This window comes from Pleuronectes platessa, chromosome 2 (assembly GCF_947347685.1).
Source record: "Pleuronectes platessa chromosome 2, fPlePla1.1, whole genome shotgun sequence".
Taxonomy (NCBI): Eukaryota; Metazoa; Chordata; class Actinopteri; order Pleuronectiformes; family Pleuronectidae; genus Pleuronectes; species Pleuronectes platessa.
The window spans coordinates 30,352,841-30,367,598 of NC_070627.1; the positions used below are offsets into that span (position 1 = coordinate 30,352,841).

The following is a 14,758-nucleotide window of genomic DNA, read 5'->3' on the forward strand; positions in this document are numbered from 1 at the left end:
TATATGACAGCCATGAGACAGAGCATAACATCTTACAGGAGTGAGACAGACCAGGACATTTTAAAGCAGTGAGAGAGACCAGGACAATTGACAGTAATGAGACAGACAAGTACATCTTACAGCAGAGACACATACAGGCCAGGACATCTATAGCCGTGAGACAGACCAGGACATCTTACAGCAGTAAGAGAGACTAGGACAATTGACAGCAATGACACAGACCAGAACATCTGACAGCAGTGAGACCGACCAGGACATCTGACGGCAGTGAGACAGAACAGGCCATCTTACAAGAGTGACACAGACCAGGATATCAGCACTTCTGCATTGTACATTGTGTTCTTTGGAACAGACCAAATACAAATCAAACTAAAAGCTAATTAATTTCTGGTCACATGATTCAAATAATAAAAAAGGAAGTGAAAAACAACATCACTAATGCAACAACATGCTTTAGTGAATACTGACAATGGAAACACAAATAGTGCTTATTATGTTTTAGACACATAAATGAACCCAACAACTCCCACACATTTCCCAATTATCCCATCTGCTTTTTAGAATGTGACCCCTGACATTCTTGTGCAATACACAGGGTTCAAAGGCCATGGTTGGAAGGATTGAGGATACACACGCACCCCGGCACATACACCTCAGGGATAGAAACTAGCGAATTGTTGAGTGTAAGATCCGTTAAAGTAAATCAGCAGGGAAGATTAGGTGAATGACTGGACATCGTAGTACCCCCCCTACCCCCACCACCACCAGCACCACAAACGCACACACAAACACACAGCTAAGGTTTGTATATGGTCATTTTTTATTCACTTCGCACATTCAGTTTAGGCTTCTACTGTGTGTTATATTATTAATAAAGGAACACTTCATAATGTAAAGTGTTCAACGTCATTCTTGTAACAGAATTCTCAAGAAGGCCACATTTACAAAAACATATTCTGTATTGAGTAGAGATGACTAAGTAGAATACAACATTTACACAATATATTTGTCTCAATGAATATAGCATTCCACTATTAATCTGTATAGTAAATTCTAATTGTAGTGACATATAATCTCTGATTCTGCAAAGTTATTTGACAGAAATTATTTCTATTTAAACCTTAACATCTATTAAAAGAGCATGACTAATGTACTGTAAGCATTCTTAGTCCAAATGTTATTCAGTACTTGGTTCTTATACTTGCTTTCATGTGCATACTTCATCTCACAGATATGTAGTTTCAATTTCAGAGGACGTGCAGAACAGATATCTTTAATTTAGACTTAATTTCTTGATCCTTCACAATGATAACTTATTTGAAAAAGGAAATAGTGAGTTACATCGGCTGAAAGACTGAAAAAAGTTAACTTATTTTTAACAGTTAATGACAGTCATGCACGCTGGTACATAAACAGACCAGTCCTGAGGAAAAAGCTAAAGACGCTGATCATACATGCTGTGGATGTCAAAAAGAGTGTTTTTTATAACATTGTAGTGATGTGTCGTTCGTGAACGATTCGTTCATTTTGAACGAATCCTTACAAGGACTTGGGAGTAACGAGTCCTCTCAAAGAGAGATTCGTTAATTTTCTCGTGGCCGCGCATCGGGACTGTTGCATAGGCTGATGCAGGTCACGTGAAAAAGGATCCAAAGACTCATATCCGGCAGATGAACGAATCATGGATCCGAAGACTCTGTTGGCAGAAGAACGAATCATTGATCTGAAGACACGGTTGGGAGGTGAACGATTCGTTCATCTCCCGGTTACGAGTCTTTGGATCATTTTCCACGTGACCTACATATGCTCAGTACTGGTAGCTAGAGAAAACAGAAATGATTTGTTCATTTTGACTGGGTCTTCTGATACGGATCTTTGGATAATTTTTCACGTGACCTGCATAGGCTCAGAAGTGGAAACAGAAAGGATTTGTTTACCTCGTTTACTTTCGCGTGACTAGGTTTAGTAACACGTGAATGATATTCGTTCGAAAGTGATAATTACAGGTTTCGTTATTTTAACTTTTTTTGTACTTTACTTACAGTTAAGTGCAGCGTAATTGTTTGCCGTGATAATTAAATGCTAGTGTGATAATAAATTACCATTTCAAATCATCACTACTGTCATGATACATTATTTTAATGCAGGAATTTCTTGCAGGGATTTCTTCACCCCCCCGTTGAAATGAACGAATGACTCGAAAAAAGATTCGTTCATTTTACTGAACGAGATTCAAAGAACCGAGTCGGTAAAATGATCCGAGCTTCCCATCACTATAACATCGCACATTTATCCCTTGAAGGTTACCCTAATTCCTGATTGGCATATGGCACCATTTCAGACCAAACATGAAATGATCATCGTGAATAATATGGGAACGTTTACACAGGTTAGAAACTAATAAAAAATTATGTCGAATGTGCAGAAACTGGGGCTGTAAATAAAGGCAAATGAAAATGTTTGTCATACACACACATTCTTCAAACCCATCAAATGCAGCCTGAAATGAGTCGTTATATGGTGTGTTTCTGCTTCTGGTTAGGTTAGTTTAGATATAGAGACTTTGCTGTCCGGTAAGCTGGGTGAAGAACAGATGATGTCACACCTTGTACAGATTGTTAATTGTTTGAGGCAAAATTTGATCTGTGAATGTGGGCTATAATGTCTAAGAAAATTTGATTTGATTTGAAGCCGTCAAACAAGATAACAAGGAGAGCACTGTATACATAGCACTGCAGCCTTCTTCACATACACATTTCCCTAAGTAGGGCATACTACCATACCCTTTGGCCAAGCACTTAACCTAGTTAAACAATTCACCCCCAGATGTTCAATATGTGCATTAATGTACCTATAAGGGGTATACTGTATAGCTTTAACAAATATTGGATGAATGCTTTAGTCATCAGTTCGTGTTAAAGCTATAATAGTAAGTTCTGGAAATCACACTAGTTCAAGCATGATAGTGGAAATCCAAACACTGGGTCGGCTGTGGATGAGGGACTAGAGAAGGTCGTCCTACAGTGCCTTGCATAAGTATTCACCCCCTTTGGACTTTTCTACATTTTGTCATGGTATAACCACAGATTAAAATTTATTTCATCGTGAGTTTATGTAATGGACCAACACAAAATAGTGCATCATTTGGAAGTGGGGGGAAATATTACATGGATTTCACAATTATTTACAAATAAAAATCTGAAAAGTGTTGAGTGCATATGTATTCACCCCCTTTACTGTGAAACCCCTAACAAAGATCTGGTGCGACCAATTGCATTCACAAGTCACATAATTAGTAAATAGGGTCCACCTGTCTGCAATTTAATCTCAGTATAAATACACCTGTTCTGTGACGGACTCAGAGTTTGTTGGAGATCATTACTGAACAAACAGCATCATGAAGACCAAGGAGCTCACCAAACAGGTCAGGGATAAAGTTGTGGAGAAATATGAAGCAGGGTTAGGTTATAAAAAAATATCCAGAGCTTTGAACATCTCTCTGAGCACCATAAAATCCATCATAAGAAAATGGAAAGAATATGGCACAACCGCAAACCTACCAAGAGGAGGCCGTCCACCCAAACTGAAGAGTCGGACAAGGAGAAAATGAATCAGAGAAGCAACCAGGAGGCCCATGGTTACTCTGGAGGAGTTGCAGAGATCCACAGCTGAGGTGGGAGAATCTGTCCACAGGACAACTATTAGTCGTCTACTCCACACATCTGGCCTTTATGGAAGAGTGGCAAGAAGAAAGCCATTGTTGAAAGGGATCCATAAAAAATCCCGTTTGGAGTTTGCCAGAAGCCATGTGGGAGACACAGCAAACATGTGGAAGAAGGTGCTCTGGTCAGATGAGACCAAAATTGAACTTTTTGGCCTCAATGCAAAACGCTATGTGTGGCGAAAACCCAACACTGCCCATCACCCTGAGCACACCATCCCAACAGTGAAACATGGTGGTGGTAGCATCATGCTGTGGGGATGCTTCTCTTCAGCAGGTACAGGGAAACTGGTCAGAATAGAGGGAAAGATGGATGGAGCCAAATACAGGGAAATCCTTGAAGAAAATCTGATGCAGTCTGCAAAAGACTTGAGACTGGGGCGGAGGTTCATCTTCCAGGAGGACAATGACCCTAAACATACAGCCAGAGCTACAAAGGAATGGTTTGGATTAAAGAATGTTAATGTCTGAAAATGGCCCAGTCAAAGCCCAGACCTCAATCCAATAGAGAATCTATGGCAAGACTTGAAGATTGCGGTTCACAGACGGTCTCCATCCAATCTGACTGAGCTTCATCTTTTTTGCCAAGAAGAATGGACAAACCTTTCCATCTCTAGATGTGCAAAGCTGGTAGAGACATACCCCAAAAGACTTGCAGCTGTAATTGCAGCGAAAGGGGGTTCTACCAAGTATTGACACAGGGGGGTGAATACTTATGCACCCAACAGATGTCAACTTTTTTGTTCTCATTATTGTTTGTGTCACAATAAAATGTATTTTGCACCTCCAAAGTACTATGCATGTTTTGTTGATCAAACGGGAAAAAGTTTATTTAAGTCTATTTGAATTCCAGTTAGTAACAGTACATAATGGGAAAAAGTCCAAGGGGGGTGAATACTTATGCAAGGCACTGTATAACAAGAAGTTGGCGCTTTTGATCCCATGGCAAGATATTAAACCCACCAGGTTTAATATGGCAATTATAGCGGGTTCAAGCCTTAAAGGACCCATCGTATGCCCATTTTACCACAGTTGATATGGTTCCTTGGGGTCTTAATGAAATGTCTGTAACATATTTTGGTCAAAATACCACAAGGATAATTTAAAACAGCACCCTTTTTACCCTGTCTAAAACAGCTCTCCTCAGATTTCTCTCTGCTCTCCCCCCCCCCCTCACCCTTCGTCCCTCCTTCACGGTAGAAATATGGCTACTGGAGAGAAAGATAAAATCTTGCAACCATATCGTTTTGAACGAGAGTCAGGTGGGCCGAAGCCTGGCTGCGAGAGCCCCAGCTCCACAGCGCAGCCCCGCAGTGGGAACAGTAGCTTGCGCGGCAGCAGCATCCTTCCACACTGTTGAGTCATCGTTTAGAGGTGTCCCGGGACTCCCATCGACGATCGGCATGTTTATGCGGCCACTTAGATGTCTGACGGGTAGCAGCAGCGAGCTAACGCTAGCCGTGGGATCCCGCCAGGGTGCTAACGCCCCCGGGGGGAGCCGGCGAACCAGGGAGAGACGGCCCAGCTCCCCCCGAAGCCGGTGAAATGATGGTGGGGTGTGGTCCAAGGCCATGTAGCGAGACTCCCTACATGGGCATTGTTGGAACATTACATCTTTTTCGGTCGTAATCCATTCGACGCCATCTAGCGTATAATTTCTGACATAGAGGAACCACAAAAATTTAGTTTTTGGGACGGTAGACATGCCAGATAACCAAATGAACATGTAGAAGCACTACAAAAGTGGAATTTTCATAATAAATCCCCTTTAATTCGCTTAATAGACGGAAGCAGCACATAACCTTACATGTCATTTAACTGATACTTTCATCCGAAGCAACTTCCATATGCATTCAATATAAACAGATCTGAATAGTTTCACATATAGTTTCCCAGCTTCAAATATTTAAAAAGTTATAGCCAATTTTCCTCTAAGCCCAGCCCTTAGCAAAAGTTTATTATAATTAGTGATTTTTTACCAATCCTGAATTTTTTTTATAGAATTGTGTATCTCAGTCTCACAACGCTTTAATGCTAAAGTTGGTGTTGATGGTTCAGAAACCAAAATGGAGATGTTAGATTACTGTTTTTAAATTTATGAAAACTACCAAAAATCCATAATGGCAGACAGTTATGGTCAAAAAGGCTTTTTTGTAGAGCACATTGAGCTGGACTTGCGTGTGAAATTTCAAGTCAATTAAACAAACTGTGTGAGTGTCAAATGTAATAGCGCCACATTGTGGCCGACTGGACTCGAATTTCTTGGGCATTACTTTCCGAATAGTTGTACCAATTTGTATGTTTCTAGACTATATTATCTCAATTCGGCACTTTAGATGCATTCATACCAAATTTGGTGAAATTTGGTTTAGTGGTTACTGCGCTATAGATGTCTGGAGATTTTAGCGCCCCCTATCAGCAGAACTCAAACTGCTTTGCTCTGCATGTTTCCGGACACTATTCAAACATATCTCCCAAGTTTGATGATGATTGAACCAAATGTAGATGAGTTATTGCAAATTTCCTGTTAAGCATCAACACAGTCTGGTTGTGACATGTATACCACATAACATATCCGCCTTTGCGAAACGTTTTTGACTAATGGCGTTTTTTATAAAAGAAATGTGTATCTTAGTCTCACAGTGCTGTGTACCAAATTTGGTGTTGATAGGATGCAAATTTGCAAAGAAGATTCATGACAGACCTTTATGGTCCTAGAGGCTTTTTTGTATAACACATTGAGCTGGACTTGTGTCTTGCATTTTAAGTCAATCAGTCTTAAGGTGTGAGGAGCATGGCTTGTCAAAATGTGTATTTTCAAGGACTTATTACAGCGCCACCATGTGGCCGATTGAGCTCATATTTCAGCGATAAATGATGCACATCAATTCCAGTTATTGTGGCAAGTTTCATGTTTTTAGCTCATTTTAGCTCACAGGAATTTGAGCCCAAGGAAATATAAATATTTGTAAATATAACAAACCGCAACAAAATCAATAGGGTTTTGGCCTTTCAGGCCTCAAACCCTAATAAACTATACTGTAAAGTGCTTTGAGTGGTCATCAAGACTAGAAAAGCGCTATATAAATAAAGACCATTTAACTCATACTCCTCTGTTACATACTACCAAGCTCCCTCACCTAAGTCTGGGCTTTGCTCACTGTCCAAGCTAAAACAGGAATTAAGAGCTTTGTTGCATGTGAGCTAATACTATCTGGAAGCCTCACTGCAAGAGTACTTATAAACTAAAAGCATGTCCATTGATTGATTGAGCTTCATCACAAATTACAATGGATTACTGAGACCAAAATAGCCTGTTTGTTTTATACATCTTGTCATAATAAGTGTGCTTATACAAAATAAATTGCTGAGAAATGTAATCAAATGAAACAGCAACAATATCAGCAGTACCACAAGACAGCATTGTAACTAAAAAAAATGTTAATCTTTTTAACCGCTAGAGCTTTAATTTATAGAATTATTTCATTCTGAGCAGTGTGTTGTGATAAGAGCTTAGGTATAGCCAGTAGCCAGTTTAGGTGCACTTTAATGTGCAGTAGTTCCTGTTAGTTTTCCTATGAAGCCATTGACTCCTAGCCTGGATGCCAGACGAACTTAGCCCCGCCCACAACAATTTGGTCGGGCAGTTCGGTCTGGAGTCGCTCCATTGGGAAAAAATTATGGCCCGACCGGGCCAATCAGATTGTCAGGGCGGGCTTTATACGATGATTGACAGATGATCAACGGTAACGTAATCAACCACGTCATCACAGTGCCCTCGGGTTGAATTCGTTTTCAACAAACATGCCTGCCGCTGGCGAGCTGAGATGTGTAGATGCTTTGACCATTGGGTCTGTTTTAGAAGACATCGACAGCGCATTCATTTTGAAAGAGGAACACAGAACGTGGAGGCGACGCCAAAGCACCGCGCTAATCCCTATCGCCCCGGCGCTTGGCTGTTCACAACGGACACTGAAGCGACGCTGAACCGCCGGGCAGCGCTAATAATATCACCCGTTTATCCAGTAGATCGCTGCACGGCTTTGTGCCGGTCACACCGGAGGCTGAAGCACCGCGCTGCGCCAAGGCTGCCTCGCGGTGCTTCAGCCTCCGGTGTGACCGGCACAAAGTTTTAACATGGGAGTGGATGGGAGCCAGCTGTTATTTAAGGCTTGGCGCTGCGCTGAAGCGTCCGGTGTGAACCCGGGTTAGTAAATAACTCACAATGCGTTGCTTAGCATACGTCACATACTACGTTGCTCTGATTGGTTGTAGGTCTATCCAATTGAGCGAAGAGGAATTTTACTTCCTGGTCAGTTGAAACACGCCCCATAATTTTTTCCCAATGGAGCGACTCCAGACCGAACTGCCCGACCAAATTGTTGTGGGCGGGGCTAAGTTCGTCTGGCATCCAGGCTAATTGACTCCAGCTGCGATCAGCAGTTATGTAAACACTCAGTAGACAGGACACATACTCTCACCCCTTTCTGTGCTGGGATGTCTTTCAGAGACACAAACACTGGAAATACTTGTCACTGTCCACCACGGTGCTGTTACACCAGTGGCACCACTACTACTATTACCATACTGTCTGTGGGCTACACACATTATAGCATGGCTGTGCATATGATGATGGGCCTTTGAACTTTTTTGCGTTAGTTTGCACTGCAACAAAATTGTACCTGATGCTTTTATTTCAATGCGTGTTACACCACCTTAACTGGAGTTACAGAGTAAGTTTTATAAATTTTGTTTTTATTAGTTTTCTCCTATTCTGTATGTTAATTCATAACACAGTATATGGTTACTGTAATATAATATTTTTGTCCGATATCGTGCAGTTCTCCTGCATAGATAATTGCAAGGTGGCCTCCTCTGTCAAATTATGTTCCGCCTCCCAACACATTTCTAGTTAAGTGGTAACAACTTATACTGATCACCTTTTTTTTAGGCTAAATTCATCACTAAGCGGTTGATTACTATATCATAATTTCGTGGTTTCTGTATGAAGGTAATTGCAGCCCCCCCCAACATTTTATTGCTACTTTTACCTGTTACCACAAAGGAAAACACCAAACTCTTATGAAGAGGAGAACAAAATGCATTGGCATAAGCCTACTTTGAAATAAATGAAAGACAGAACTCTTCTTATCGCTCATCTCCGGCTTGGTACTTTTCAAGAAATGATGTGTGCTTGTTCTGGAAATTTGTCTTTCAACAAACGATTTTTTGTTGTTTGCTAATTTCCAACAACATATCAAGCATACAGGTAAGCCAGTATCGTTGGCATTGAAAGCAAATGAATCCTTCCACGCCTTTCCTCCCAGACTTTTCTTTTTGGAGATTTATCCATGGTTAGCTGACCGAGGCCGGGGGTCTGACACTCAAGATTAGCCACCTGCAGGGAAAAGCGCAGGGCCGTAGACGTAATGGGATGTGACGCATATTTTAGTTGACGAAATATTAAAACAAAAAGTGGAGGCAGGTCAGACTGGAGGCGGACACATAAACTGAAGCTCGCTGCAAACCAACTGCAGCTTCTGCTCTGATCAAGAAGCTGCAGCACTGACCTCTGAGCAACTGTGACCAGAGAAACTCTGTGTTTTCACTGTTTCCACTGATAAGAAGCAGCTTCACGTGTACTAGCTTTGATTTCACTGTGGGTGTCTCTCTGAACAAGTGAACGGGGGCGAGGGGGCGCAGCCCCGGGGCCCATGTTTTTGTGTGCACTGTCTGGGAGCACGCACACATACGCACACACACACACACATTCACCCGTTCCTGGTATTTCATGATGGCCTGATACAATGATGCTTTAGAAAATGAACGTGAATTTGACGTACGTGGCCTAGACAATGTATGGAGAGCCAAAGGAGATGGCGGGGCTCACTGGGATGGCTAGATTCCATTGGCAGTCTGCAGCATGAATGATAAAGACACAGAAAATGACTGAAAATAACTGATTTATGATCCACACGTCTATGAAAAGACCCTAAATGAACACAGTGGAGCTGAGCATGGCTCCATGGGTGTCTTCCCTTGTCCTGGCACAGCACCCCCCGGTCTGACGGCTCAGTACCATCCCTAATTTTGGGACAGGCAAAACCCTGTATTGGTCTCCGAAATGCTCCGAAAGGCAATCGGCCCACAAAAATCCATATTGGTCAGGCTCTAGTGATTTATATTTCTACTTCCACAGAGGCATTACCTCCATTCCTAAAGGCAGACTGTGTTAAAGTGTGAGCTGACTGGGGATGTGTGAGTGTTTGCAGCATCAGCAACAGCAGTAAGAAGGACAAAAAGAAATAGCATCCTGTGATCCTAAGGGCAGCGGCTGGTGCACAGACAAGTGCTTTGATAGCACAAACTCACAGTTGGAGAACCACACTAATGCAGACAGTCCTGAGGCATGTGTGTGGGTCTGTGTGTATATATATATATGTGTGTGTGTCTGTGTGTGTGTGCGTGTGTGTGTCTGCTCGACTGTATCTTCTGCATCTTTCTGCATCTTCTGCATCTTCTGCATCTTCATTTGCTTAGGGTGACAAAGACTTATTAGTAGTCAGCACATCAGACTCAAGTCTTCCCTTCAGAGTTCTGAACCTTTTAGCTGTAGGCCTGTTGAGTGGTGCATTCATGTTACACAACCTTTTGATACACATAGTGCTTCTTTAGAATACTTAAATATTTGCACTGATCCCAGACCTATTCATAAACAGTTATTTCATAATTGTCTGGCCTGATTAACATAATTCATGAGATTATAATTTGTTTTTCTCTTTTCCATCAGGCCTGCTAAGTGGTCGAAACAAAGTGGCTGGACAGAGAGAATACGTGTCCACACGTGTACGTAAGTCAGTGTATTATACATTTACTGCAAACCTTACGCACCAATTCTTACTTATTCCTCAAGCATATCTGTCTATGGTAAAAGAGAGTTCAATATCATTGTGAATATCCTTCTTTAAACGTTGCTGGTCCACCTCAGTAAAACATTCATGAAAATTGAATTGAACTGATTAAAAAGGTTCATATTTGTATGTGGAAAGATTTAGGTTAATTTGATTTAAGGTTACCTCATAACAGTTGAGAGACTTAATATATGCTTGTGAATATTTAAACTCAGACTAATTTTACAACCTGCTTGACCATCAGTGTTACTTGGTTCTCTTGTGCTTTGCTTACACGCTTTAGGGGAACGTGACTTCCATATTTCTTATTTATTTCCTCTCTGTTGCTGCAGTATTACTGCTTGACTGATTACGGCACATGGTGATTATTCACTGACAAATGATGGGTGATGAGGGGAAGGTTACAGGTAGGGGATAGGCCATAAAAGTGGTTGCCGTAAGTGCTGCATCTGCAGCTGCTGGCAATTTGTACCTACAGTATTTATTTATGTGTGTTAGTCATTCCATTTCTGTGGTTGATGGTAATTGAGTATGACGGTTGGAGGGCTATTTTGGGTTCTTTGTAGAGGAACATTTGTGATTCTGGATTTGGGGTATATATGGAGGTCAGCAGAATGGTTGAGGGGGTAGTTTGTGTGTTATAGCCTCCAGTATTACGACTGAGATAAAATAAAAAAAATAGTCCAGAGAAATAACCACGTTTAGTATTTAGAGCAACCATTTGCAGTTATAGAAATTGGTAAGTTCACTGATTATGCTGGTCCTCTGCAAATAGTTTGCGTTTTTTTTTTTTCAAATAAAGGTTGTATAACATGTTGAGACAATAAGTAGAAAAAACACCTTTAGTCACTACCTTGCCTGCCTTATTTTTAAGCTAACTTGGAGTAGGTTCTGTTTATAACATATGCAGTGAATAAACAAAAGGCTATAATGTGAAAAAAAAGGGGGGTGTAATGTGAGGGTAAATGTCATGTAAGTCATATAAGGTCAATATTAGGAGATTTCAAGTTGAAAATAAAGCAGAAAAATATATTCATCGCTCATGGCTCGGATAGAAAAGGATCATTACACATCATCTGCAAAAAAACACCCCATTTGCTGGATTTGTGCATCTGTCAATTAAAAAAATGCTGATTCACAAAATCTCTTTATTTTGATGGTAGGTTGGCAAGTAAGAATTTATAATGTATGTTTAATCATGTGACAGTATTTTTATTTGGGAGACTTGAAAGCTGCAATTAGGACTTTCGGGTACAGCTGCAGCTTTAGCCAATGCAAAGCAGAACAAGGAGTCATATCACCCCCATAGCACTGTTCCCTCTCTATTCCATTTATGAGAACCTGTATAGACCAGGTGTGTATTAATGACAGCCCCATGAACATATAATGTTTATTGAGGAGCAGCCTCAGTCTGTTTGTGTACGTGTGACTCAGTGTCAATGCAGATTCCATACACACAGGACGATGTCTTTTACTCAGGTTAGTACAAAATTATTAATTTACAGAGTGAGGATGGTCTTGCATTTACAATTTGTACTTTCTCATAAATTGAAAAGAGTAAACTATGAATAAATAGAATAAATAAATCAACCAATCTATGCATCAACCTACAAAGAGGACTTATATTTAGGCTACGTGTGTTTTGTATACTTAACAGAAGCATCCTCCTTGTTGCCATGCAGTGGGGACTGTAAAAAACGAGTAGTATGTTGCTGCTACACTGCCATGTGAGGTAATGTGTAGTATGTTGTATGCAATGCTCACTGACCCTTTTTCTCAGTGGTTGTTTGTCATTTGTACGATAATGCACTGCAGGAGAGATTCCACACATGGAGACAAGCTCTGACCTAATTCAGAGGTTTTGCAACTTTTACTCTTCTCTGTCGATCTCTCTCCATTTCTATCTTCTTTTTCTCTCTCTTACTTTCTCATCACATTTCTCTCTAAAGTGGACTGTGTGGTATTTTATTTTGCTTATCCCTCTAGTTTTCCCTGCCCTGTATGTGTTTGTGTGTCTGTGTGTGTGTGTGTGTAGGTGTGTGTGTACATGCTCAGTAATTAAAAAGAGATAATGTGATACTGGTCAGTTTTCACATCTGGACTGCAGAGTGAGGTTTTGTATGTGCGCGCGTGCGTGTGAATGCCTCCTCATGCCTGCCCATGCTGGGGTCTTACCTCCTGAGGGACAGATTAGCTATTTAGTTGAATACTGTAGGACTGACATGCCACCAGATGGTTTATGCATAATGTCTCTGTGTGCGTGTGTGTGTGTGTGTGTGTGTGTGTGTGTGTGTGTGAGGGAGTGTTTGCAGGTTTTGGGTGAAATCTGACAACTGCCCTTGGGCCATAAAGCTGTTGAGTCCCCTCTCTTGTGAAGTCAGTCTGTTATTCCACTGCTTACAGTTGAAAGAAACACTGCGTCACTGCTTGCTACCACAATGTGAGCAAAATATTCCATATAGCATCATCATCAGGGAATAACATTCTTGACATTATCCCAATTGAATATCATGATGCTGATATGCTTCATGCCATTCACTGTAGAGTACAGCATTAATAAATAATAATAATTATCAATTTTTTATATAGAAAGATGCATTGCTTTAGTCTATCAGGCGGTATACATAACTCTTTCTAAATAGCAGTTTGTTTGATTTGGATGATTTGTTTGGCTGTCAGAGATAATGAAAAAACAGCCAGAACATTTTTTAATGAGCCAGAATAAGCTTAAATGAAAAGGTTTATATATTTCTGGCCTGATCAAAGCAGTTATTTGTGAAAGGTTGACTTCTTTTTCTGAAGGTCAACAAACCTTCCATAAATAATATTGCATATTGTTTTGGGAGCCAATCTTTAAATAAACAACAGTTGTAATACAACATTGGAAAGATATTAGTCCAGTTTTTACAACAAAGAATAATGCTTCATTTATTTGACCGGAACAGCTGTAAGATCCTTTACACTTTATACACAGTTAAGGCGTATTCAGCGAAGTCAGAGTCCTCATCAGCAGTGCTTTGTGTTTGGTCAATTTTACCGTCCACATTTTCTCCTAGATTCCTGGAGATTTGAAATGGCAACCTGAGCTTTGAGCTCTGGTATAAATGAAAGCAGAGAGGAGGACTGTGGGGGATGGCAGCATGCAGGGTACAGGGATTAACAGTGGGCAGGTGGTCTTTGCGCAGCTCTAATTTGGAGTTGGTGGGGTATAAATTAGAAAGCTCTGTGTGGTGTGCTGGCTGCTGAATATTTACAAACGCTAAAGACAGCACTGACTGTAAAAATCATGAATATAGCGTCCATTTCACCACCTGTAGGTTTCTTAAGGTTGATAATAAACTTCTCTTAGGATTAATTTATAACAATAAATAAGTTGTTTAGTCCAGTAAATTATATTTTGGACAAAGGGCACAGATACCTGGTATGGAATACAATTGTGACAAACAAGTAACCACCAACAGATAAAATGTTTGTTTAGCACACAAGAAGTGAACTTAAACTTACACAGGTCAGTTGAACAACCCTTAGTAAGGGAAGGGGCACATAGGACGTTCTCAGTAGTATTGCTATCACATTGGACATAAACAGACGACTGAGCAGAGTAGTGGACTCAAGTGACATGGCTTGGAACCACGTCGACGTTGCATAATAATTGTGATAACTTTAAAATCATGAAATCCAAAAATTCACATGCTGACAGGCTATTCCATTTTGAAGTCTCCCCCCCAACTCAAAAATGCACTTGCTCATTCTGTGTAATGTTTGAGCTTCATCTTACTAAGACCTATGGTGGTCTAACCGCAAATTTAACTTCTGAAATGAAATGTTTTAATACATATGGATTCTGAACATAAGAAGAAGTCATTCCAATGATTGTCCAACAACTGTACTTCTTTGAGAAAAAAAATATCAGATAAGTTAATTAAAGACAGCAATATTTTTCATGTCATTTGTGATTTGTGATCAGTGAGATTATTGTTTATTAGCTCATTGCTTTTAATTCACTGAATGGCCCTTATGCCCTAAAGAGATAGTTACATCAAAGACCGAATGGCCTTCTCCTAAAATGATGAAATTCCAAACTGATCATGACCATTAACCATTAAGACCAGTATAGACAGTATTG

General features: G+C 40.6%; 1 protein-coding gene across 1 annotated transcript in view; it reads left to right on the forward strand.

The window, feature by feature from the left end:
- Nucleotides 1-14,758, forward strand: part of nfasca (neurofascin homolog (chicken) a) — an 84,107-nt gene that overhangs the window by 13,991 nt on the left and 55,358 nt on the right. The window contains exon 2 of the mRNA XM_053446456.1: nt 10,512-10,571. The gene's annotated coding sequence lies outside the window, so the exon portion shown is untranslated. The remainder of the gene's footprint in view (nt 1-10,511; nt 10,572-14,758) is intronic.